This window comes from Capsicum annuum, chromosome 8 (genome assembly GCF_002878395.1).
Source record: "Capsicum annuum cultivar UCD-10X-F1 chromosome 8, UCD10Xv1.1, whole genome shotgun sequence".
NCBI classification, from domain to species: domain Eukaryota; kingdom Viridiplantae; phylum Streptophyta; class Magnoliopsida; order Solanales; family Solanaceae; genus Capsicum; species Capsicum annuum.
The window spans coordinates 34971341-34981367 of record NC_061118.1 but is presented as its reverse complement, the minus strand read 5'-3'; the positions used below and the strand labels follow the sequence as shown (position 1 = coordinate 34981367).

Sequence of the window (10027 nt, the reverse complement as noted above, 5' to 3'; positions counted from 1 at the left end):
GGCGGGCTCCTGGACTTACAATTTCTTCATCCTGTTCCTCAGGCAGGCTCCTGGACTTACAATTTCTTCACCCTGTTCGTCAGGCGGGCTCCTGAACTTACAATTTCTTCACCCTGTTCTTCAGGCGGACTCTTGAACTTACAACTTTTTCACCCTGTTCTTCAGGTGGGCTCCTGGACTTACAATTTCTTCACCCTGTTCTTCAGGCAGGCTTCTGGATTTGCTTTTTCTTCACCCTGTTCTTAAGGCGGGCTCCCGAACTCAAAGTAAATAGTGAAACAGAAAATAATATCCCATTCTTTAGGAGGGTCGAGCAAAAAAGTAAATTCCCATTCTTCAGGAGGGTCCTGAGCATTAAAATAAATTCCTATTCTTCAGGAGGGTCCTGAGCAAAAAAAAGTAAATTCATTCTTCAGGAAGGTCCTGAGCAAAAATAAATTCCATACAACACACATAAAATTTTTGCCCCAGCTTGTACTGGAAAAATTTATGTGTCACTGGATCTTAATATATCTCGCAAAGAATAAAGTTTACCATGACCGATATCTAGTATCGGATGTTGCAACCATGCTTCTTGCATTGAGAGAAGTGTGAAATCTCATCCTTTATCTGAAAGCAATTATTTCATCTCTGTTCCAAACAAAGAAAAATTGTGAGTTTTAAAACATGTGGTGGCTGGTTTGTGGTTTTTGGCTCTTGAACTGACTGTTCTTGTACTTTCCATGCTCAAATCTTTTTCAATTCATGATAATATTCATTGAATTATCATACTTCTGACTCAGAATTCTAACTACTGAGATCCTTAACTCAAATCATATTTCTGTTGTATGATGCTTCTAAGTTTAGCTTCCAATACATCTCTTAGATTTTCATGAGTTTAAAATGGTCAAATCACAATCATCTTGAGTACCTTACTTTTACTTTGAAACGTTGTCTCTGTGTATCGACCCTTTGTCTTGCTTTGTGCCCTTAAAAGAGTTGGTAGCGAGTTTGGAGTCCTTTCTCACTCGACCTGATGTGAATTTGACTCAAAAGACAACAAAAAATTTTTGTTTGATGACGAGGACACAAAAATCAAAAATTAAAATAAAACAAAAGAAAAAGACAACAGACATCTCTTTTTCAAAACAAAGAGAAAACTTATCTGAATGTGGAAACCGATTCAGGTGATTATGACATGCATTTTGAATAAAATAACCAGATCTACCCACACTAATCATTACAACTTTTGTCCACTTATTAAGCTTGAAATTAAGCCAATTTTGAACTTGTTCCTTCTTGATAACAACCTTTCTTCGGCTAGTGGCACCTCAATAGGTTTTTGCCAACGAGCCTATCTCCTTTTTCATTTTTGTCTCAGCTCACAGTTGTCTCATGGTGCCCGAAAGGGTTTTCACCAATAAGAATCTCTCATTTTCATTTTTTTTTTTTAAAAAAATAAACACCCAAAAATATGAAATATCATCCACTCATAACATGTTTAGCCTTGACATTCTCAAAGATTGATCCGAAAGTCTTTCTTTGGTTCTAACTTGGCTTTTGGATAAGGGGTTAGAAAGAAAGGTCGGCATGAGGCTCAAAAATTTATATAACATTGGGTGAAACATACAACTTTTGGAATCGACTCTTATTAAGGAAATAAACTTTTTGCCCCAGTTTTATCTTATTCTGGGTAATTTGAATTTTCTTTTGGTTGGACCGAACCTCGGAGTAGGGCTTCCTACGTATCTTGTCATAACAAGAATCAGGTCAAACGTAGTTCAGGAAACATCATTCTCTTGTTTGATTTTAATTTTTTGATTGATTTTTTTTTTAATTTCTGACTTTAATTTGATTCCAAAAGAGGGGTACGAAAAAAATAAAAGCTCAAAGGGGTAAGCAAAGGTTGATATATTATTCAGATAGTAGAATAAAATGCCTTCATCATTTCAAATCTTTAAAAATGTAAGTACAAAACATACATAACATAATTGTACATGAATATCATACATAATATCTTTTAATTGCATCAGCATTGACCGACATTCCTTCCATTTTGCCTTCTATATCAGTCAAATATAACGCGCCATTAGGTAACACTTTCTTCACCATGAATGGTCCATGCCAATTGGGAGAAAATTTGCCTTTGGCTTCAATCTGATGAGGTAGGATGCGTCTTAGTACCAACTTCAAAATGTCTGTGACACACCTTTTTGTTATATGCTCATGTCATTCTCTTCTGGTACAGTTGTCCATGACATACTGATGTCAATCTTTTTTCATCTATCAAGCTTAATTACTCCAAACGAGTCTTGACCTATCGGTCCTCATCAATTTCAGCTTCTACAACTACTTGAAGAGATGGAATTTCAATCTCTGCAGGTATAACTGCTTCAGTTCCATACACTAACAAGTAAGGAGTTGCACCAATTGAAGTCTGAACTGTAGTACGATAATCCAACAAAGCAAAAGGTAACTTTTCATGCCATTGTCGAGAACCCTACACCATCTTACAGAGTATTTTCTTTAAGTTCTTATTGGCAGCTTCTACAGCTCCATTCGCTTTTGGACGATAAGGAGTTGAATTTCGATGCATAATCTTAAATTGCTGGCACACTTCTTGCATCAGATGACTATTGAGATTCGCAGTATTATCTGTGATAATTATATTTGAAATACCAAACCGACAAATGATATTGGAGTGAGTAAAATCAATCACCACTTTATTGGTCACTGACTTGAAAGTCGCTGCTTCCACCCACTTTGTGAAATAATCAATAGCTACCAAGATGAACCTATGTCCATTCGAAGCTTTTGGTTCAATTAGTCCAATTATGTCCATTTCCCAAGCCACAAAAGGCCATGGAGCAGTCATTGTATGCAACTCAGATGGAGGGAAATGTATCCAGTCTCCATGTACCTGGCATTCATGACATTTATGAACAAAATTGATAGAATCTCGCTCCATGGTGAGCCAATAATAACCTGCTCGGAGAATTTCTTTGCCAAAACATACCCACTCATGTGTGGTCCACAAATCCTAGAATGTACTTCAGTCATGATTTTTGAAGCTTCTTTAGCATCTACATACCTCAGAAGTCCCAAATCAGGAGTCCTCTTATACAAGATTCCTCCACTTAGGAAAAATACACTAGACAAACGTCAAATGGTTCTCTTTTGATTACCATCGGCATGTATAGGATATTTCCCAGTCTAAATATATTCTTTGATATCATAGAACCACGACTCCCCATCAAGTTCTTCCTCAACCACATTGCAATATGCATGTTGATCATGAATCTGTATATGCAAAGGTTCAATATAAGTTTTGTCGGGATGTTGAAGCATCGAAGATAAGGTTGCCAAAGCATCAGCAATCTCATTATGAGCTCTGGGAATGTGTTTGAACTTTATTGATACAAATTGTTGACAAAGATCTTGCAAACAGCCTCTATATGGTAAGAGTTTTGAATCACGAGTCTCTCAATCTCCTTGGATTTGGTGGACTAATAAATCTGAATCTCCCAATACCAACAGTTCTTGAATCCCCATGTCAATGGTTAATCTCAATCCCAGAATACAAGCTTCATATTCTGCCATATTATTGGTACAGTAGAATCGAAGTTGGGCTATTATAAGATAATATTGTCCTGATTCAGAAATAAGAACTGCTTCTATCCCCACTTCTTTTACGTTAACAGCTCTATCAAAGAACAACTTCCAGGCTGAATGGCAATATTCAGAAACAAACTTATCAACATACAATACCTCTTCATCTGAAAAATAAGTCTTTAATGGCTCATACTCCTCATCAATAAGATTTTCAGCCAAATGATCCGCCAAGGCTTGAGCTTTCATTGCAGTTCGTGTCACATAAACAATATCAAACTCTGTGAGTAACATCTGCCATTTCGCAAGTCTGCCTATAGGAATAGGCTTCTAAAAAATATACTTTAAAGAATCCATACAAGAGATAAGGTAAGTAGTATAAGATGACAAGTAATGTTTCAGCTTTTGGGCTACCCAAGTTAAGGCGCAGCACGTCTTCTCAAGAAGAGTGTACTTAACCTCATAAGTGGTAAAATTTTTGCTGAGGTAGTAGATGGCTTATTCTTTTCTGCCCATGACATCATGTTAGCCCAATACATAGCCAAAATAATTGTCTAACACAGACATGTACAATATCAAGGGTCTGTCTGGCTCTGGAGAAACCAAAATAGGCGGATTCGACAAGTATCTCTTAATTCTGTCAAATGCCTCTAGACATTCTTCAGTCCATTCAACTTTAGCATTCTTCTTCAATAACTTGATTATTGGCTCACAAGTTGTTGTAAGCTGAACAATGAATCTACTGATATAATTCAACCTTCCAAGTAAGCTTATCACCTCTGTTTTATTTTTTGGTGGAGGCAAATCTTGAATAGCTTTTATTTTTGACGGATCTAACTCAATGCCATGTCGACTGACTATAAAACCCAAGAGTTTTCCTGATGGCACTCCAAATACACATTTTGCTGGGTTAAGTTTGAGATCATACCTTCAAATCCTTTCAAAGAATTTTCTCAAGTCTTTGACATGATCATATTGCTCTCTCGACTTAATGATCACGTCGTCTACATAAAATTCAATCTCTTTGTGCATCATATCATTAAACATTGTGGTCATTGCCCTCATGTAAGTTGCTCCAACATTCTTTAGTCCGAAAGGCATGACTCGATAATAATATGTCCCCCATGGCGTAATAAATGATGTTTTTTCCGCATCTTCTGGATCCATAATGATCTGGTGATACCCCGCATAACAATCCACAAAAGATGCAAGATCATGTTTAGCACAATTGTCCAACAAAATATGGATATTGGGAAGTGGAAAATTATCTTTTGGACTCGCCTTATTTAGATCACGATAATCAACACACATCCGAACTTTGTCGTCCTTCTTTGGAACAGGGACAATATTCGCCAACCATGTAGGATACTGGGCCACTCGAATGACTTTAGCCTCAAGTTGCTTCGTGATTTCCTCTTTAATTTTTACACTCATGTCAGTTTTAAGCTTTCTTAGCTTCTGCTTGATAGGAGGAAAAACAGGATCAATTGGCAACTTGTGAACTACCAAATCAGTGCTCAAACCGGGCATATCATCATAAGACCACGCAAAGATGTCTTTATACTCATGCAAAGCTTTAATTATAGCTTTCTTTTGTTGTGGTTGAACATGTACACTTATCTTAGTCTCCCTAATATTTTCATGATCTCCTAAATTGATCGCCACAGTTTCTTCCAAATTGGGATTTGTCTTATTCTTAAACTGTTTGAAATCTTTGCTTATATCCTCAAATGTTTCTTCTTCATCGTATTCAACCTCCTTATCATTATTTCAAAATTAGATTGGGTTTTTAAATCTGGTTGACAATTCTTCATGCATGTTTTATCATTAGAATTGGCATAGAAAGAACTATATGATAGAAAATAAATAAATAAAAATCAGACTAAAAATAAAATGAAGGGAAACTACCTTTATTAGAAACATAAATAGAAAGAGTTTAACCTAAAATACAAAATTTAAAGTTCTGAATTATAATCCTAGAATAATTTCAATTACAGGAGTAAAAACAAACAAACTACTAAGACTGTAAGAAAAAACAAACAAACTACTAAGACTCCTTTATAATAAGAAGAGGAGTGGCCTCCCAATTGTTAAGCTGGACATCAGGGCTGACAAACTGCACATCTACATTGCTGGTACCTTCCCCAATTTCAACCATATCAGCTTCAATGAACATATTCTGAAAAAGGTAAATCAACTCTGTATCATCATCATTCATTGATTCTGTAGCAGGTAACTTGAAGGATCCAACAACACTGAATTTGATAAAAGACTCGTGAAGTGGCGGTATCGGCTTGATAAGTGACCACGACTCTTTCTTACACTTTTTAGCCTTTTTTATATCTTCAGCAGTAGGCTCGTATCCCAGACCAAAAGTACCAAAGTTCTCATAGAGGTTTACCGGATGAACAATGCCTTGCAAAAACATCCATAAACCTTTTCCTGGTTCAAAACCATGCTTCAACATTTCATTCACTACCACAACAAATGCAGAGGACAATTGTGGTCTTGCGATGAGATTCCCCTCGAGGATATGCTCAATAGCCACTACCTCAGAATCTTGATGAATTAACACATTGGTAGTATCTGCTTCGATGGAGGAAACAGAGTAGTCTTTATACATGGATAAGTCTCCTTCACCATGAACAACTATCTCTTGCCTGTCACATTGGAATTTGACCATTTGATACAACATTGATGTGACTGCTTTAGCCCTATGAATCCATGGCTTTCCCAATAACATATTATATGAAGCATCAATGTTCAGCACTTAGAAATCCATAGCAAAATCTACAGGCCCGATTGTTAATATGAGTTCTATTTCACCAAGGGCATCAGTTTTTTATCCGTCAAAACCGTTGATGCATACATTGTTAGGTCGAATTCTCTCCATATTAACATTTAAATTTTGCAAAGTTAACATAGGAAAAATGTTAGCACCTGATCCTCCATCAATTAACACTCGAGTGACGATGGAGTGCTCACATTTTATAGTAATGTAGAGACCCTTATTATGTCCAGTACCTTCTACAGGTAATTCATCGTCTGAGATAGTAATCTTATTTGCTTCAAGGATCCTTTCAACAATTTTTTCCAGTTGATTCACTTCAATCTCGCTGGGAACACATGCTTCATTAAGAATCTTCATTATAGCCTTGCGGTGTTCCTCTGAATGTATCAATAAAGACAACAAAGAAATCTGTGCTAGTGTCTTCTTCAACTGTTCTATAATAGAATATTCTGGCAATTTCATTTTCTTTAAAAATTCTTCAGCTTTTTCATCAGTAACAGGTTTCTTAAACGTCATTCGTTCTTCACGGCCTTGTTTATTCTTTCTTTACTCTACTGGAGCATAACATCTTTCAGATCGAGTTAATCCCCCTACTTCATCTATATCTTCAGACACTTCTTTCCCCTTGTGCATCACCATAACGCGGTCATAATTCCAAGGGACTGCCTTGGTATCAACCATAGGCAGCTGTGACACTGGTTTAATAATAATAGGAGCTACGGGAGCTCCTTTTATGATTAAAAGAGGCTTATTGGATCTTCCAGGAATAATGAGTTTTGGATTTATTTGACTTGACCCAATATTTTCTGAAATCTCTTTCCCCATCACCAAGGGATCATTCGATGATTCGGGTTTTTCTATCACCACGTCCGCTTCTGCAGGTTTTTCTTTTGTCAAATCCACAGCATTTGCTGATTTTTATGAATCAGTTTTAATTCTAATGATCGGCTTAAAGGAAATCATAGCATCTTCACCACTGAGTATCACTTCGAGCATGTTTATTTCATTATGATCGGGCAACGGATTTTGATTGACATTTGGAGCATCTGGACTTTCTACTATAATCTGTTGGGTATTAATCAATTCTTGAATGGCTCTTTTCAGATACCAATATTTCTCTGTGTCATGCCTTGGGGCATTAGAACAGTATCCGTATCTTCTAGAATAGTCCAAGTTCTTCGGAGGAGGATTCGGGATCCTTCGCTCGATTGGGTTTAGAACATTCATTTTTCTCAGCCTATGAAATAAACTAGTGTAAGATATTCCAATAAGAGTGAAATTATCTTTTACCATGTTATCCCTTTTGAATTCTGCTCTGGGCCAAAAATTAGACCTCGGAGGGCCTTTTTGAACTTGCGGGGCCATTGGATGATTTTGGATTGCTGGTGCACGCCACTGCGGGTAAGAAGGAGCCCGAGCATATGGTTGTGCATTGTAAATAGGATACTGGGGAGATGGAATAAAATATAATAGATTTTATGCCTATGGTTGATGTGCACTTCTCCAATTTTGTCATGGACCTGTCACAACAGTTGCTACATCCTTTTTCTTTTCTTTCTCCCGAACTTCCTGCACCACTTTGAATTGCCTGTGTTGTTGCTTTCAAAGCAGCCTGGCTGATGATCTTTCCTGACTTGATTCCGTTTTCTACCATCTCTCCAACTTTGATAACTTCGGCAAATGTGCTTCCGATAGTAGAGAGCAAATGATGGAAATAATCAGGTTCTTGTGATTGTAAAAAAAAATTAATCATTTCAGATTCTTTTATCGATGGTATGACTCTTGAAGCCTGCTCTCTCCATCTGACGGCATATTCTCAAAAACTTTCGGTCATCTTTTTTGTTGGCAAGCGTAGTGCGATCTGGCACTATCTCAATGTTATATTGACATTGTTGAATGAAATCTTGAGTCATGTCATCCCATACGTGCCAACGGGAAATGTCTTGATCGATGAACCATTCAGAAGCTATCCCTGTAAGGCTTTCTCCAAAGTAAGCCATCAATAATTTTTCTTTTCCTCCTGCTCCCCTTAATTGATTGCAAAACTTTTTCAAATGAGCTACAGGATCGCCGTGTCCTTCATATTTGTCAAATTTTGGCATTTTGAACCCTATCGGCAAATGGACATCAGGAAACATACATAAATCCTTGTATAAAACACTTTTTGGTCCACCTAATCCTTCCATATTTCTCATACTCTGCTCTAGACTTTTAAATTTTCTAGCTATCTCCTCTTGTTCCTCATTCTTGGCAATCTTCTCAATCACGATAGGTGCATCGTGTTGATGAACATGAAAAGGTGGATTTTGGGATTTAAAAGTCATTTTAGGAGGATATAACATATCAAGATTTAGTTTTCCCATATTCTTTGATACTGTCGGTTGAGTACCCGCAATAGCTGGCGTTACAGAAGTAAAAAGTGGGTTATTTGCGACAGATGAATTTGGTGGGCGCATGGTAGAAGTACCAGCAACTCCAGACATATTAGCAAATGGGCCAAATCCTGGTGGGTAAAATGGATCACTAGTTTGAGCTGGGTTAGAATTTAGATTATTTGAAGTTGAAAGTCCAGGGATTGAAGAAGGCGGGGCTTGTCCATTCAACCAAGCTTGGTACACCTCAACCATTTGTTGTTTTAATGACTTTATTTCTTCCATTGATGTTACTTCCTGCGAAATCAACTGATTCTGCTCTTCTTCACTATCACACCCTATACCTTCTCTGTGGGTCATTCTTCTTTTACCCTTGTATCTGGTGTTATACGGATGTGATGCCAGTTTAAACCACAAACCAACCACCAATAACTTTATCTTTTTGTGACCAAGTAGCAAATAGGTGAGTGTTATATATTTAACACATTATAATGCCATGTTATATGTCATGCTTCTATATGCATTTTCCAACCTATCATGGAAGGCTTTGTGTTTCATCTCGGCTTTTTAGGCGTATTTTTTCAAAAATTATGATCGAACCCTTTGGAGGGTTGCCTACATATCATGCCAGAACATAAATCAGATCTTACGTAGTTCGGGAGGAATTTAACAAAATTGTTTTGTCTCTTCTCTTTTTTTTAATTATTGAAGAAAATAAATAAAGTAAGTGAAGTAAAACATATGTAATATATATAGAAATAAACAATCAACTTCATTACATTCTATACTATAAATACGATAAAATAACTGACCCAACTCCTAAAATAAAATCTACTAACTAACATCTGAAAACTAAAAGACATAATATCTAAACAAGAAGTTTTAAAACTGAAAATGAAAAACTATGACAAAGAAAACAACGATCCATTCAAGGAGACTTCGGTTTAATATGTCCTCCCAAACTTAAATATATGTCCTCCAATGAAGTAGTTAGTCGTTGTGCGAAAGCTGGTACTTATGCCAAAAAGTCCTCGCAATCCAACTGTTGATAATCTAAACCCATTCTGGCAGTATCCTGTGCTACACGGTGGACCTTCCCTCGAAGAGAACTGAAGGCCTGATCCCATTCCTGGGCCTGTTGATCTCGAAAATCAACTACTGTTGATCTCGAAAATCAACTATCTCTCTTGCACGTTTTTCACGAGCAGAAGCAACCTCCAACTGTTCAAGCAATATTCCTCTTTCACGGATCCATTGAGATCTCTCTCGATCAAAT

General features: G+C 36.9%; 1 pseudogene; it reads right to left on the bottom strand.

The window, feature by feature from the left end:
• Positions 1-1983: 1983 nt before the first annotated feature.
• Positions 1984-8835, bottom strand: LOC107860594 (annotated as a pseudogene).
• Between the last annotated feature and the right edge of the window lie 1192 nt (positions 8836-10027).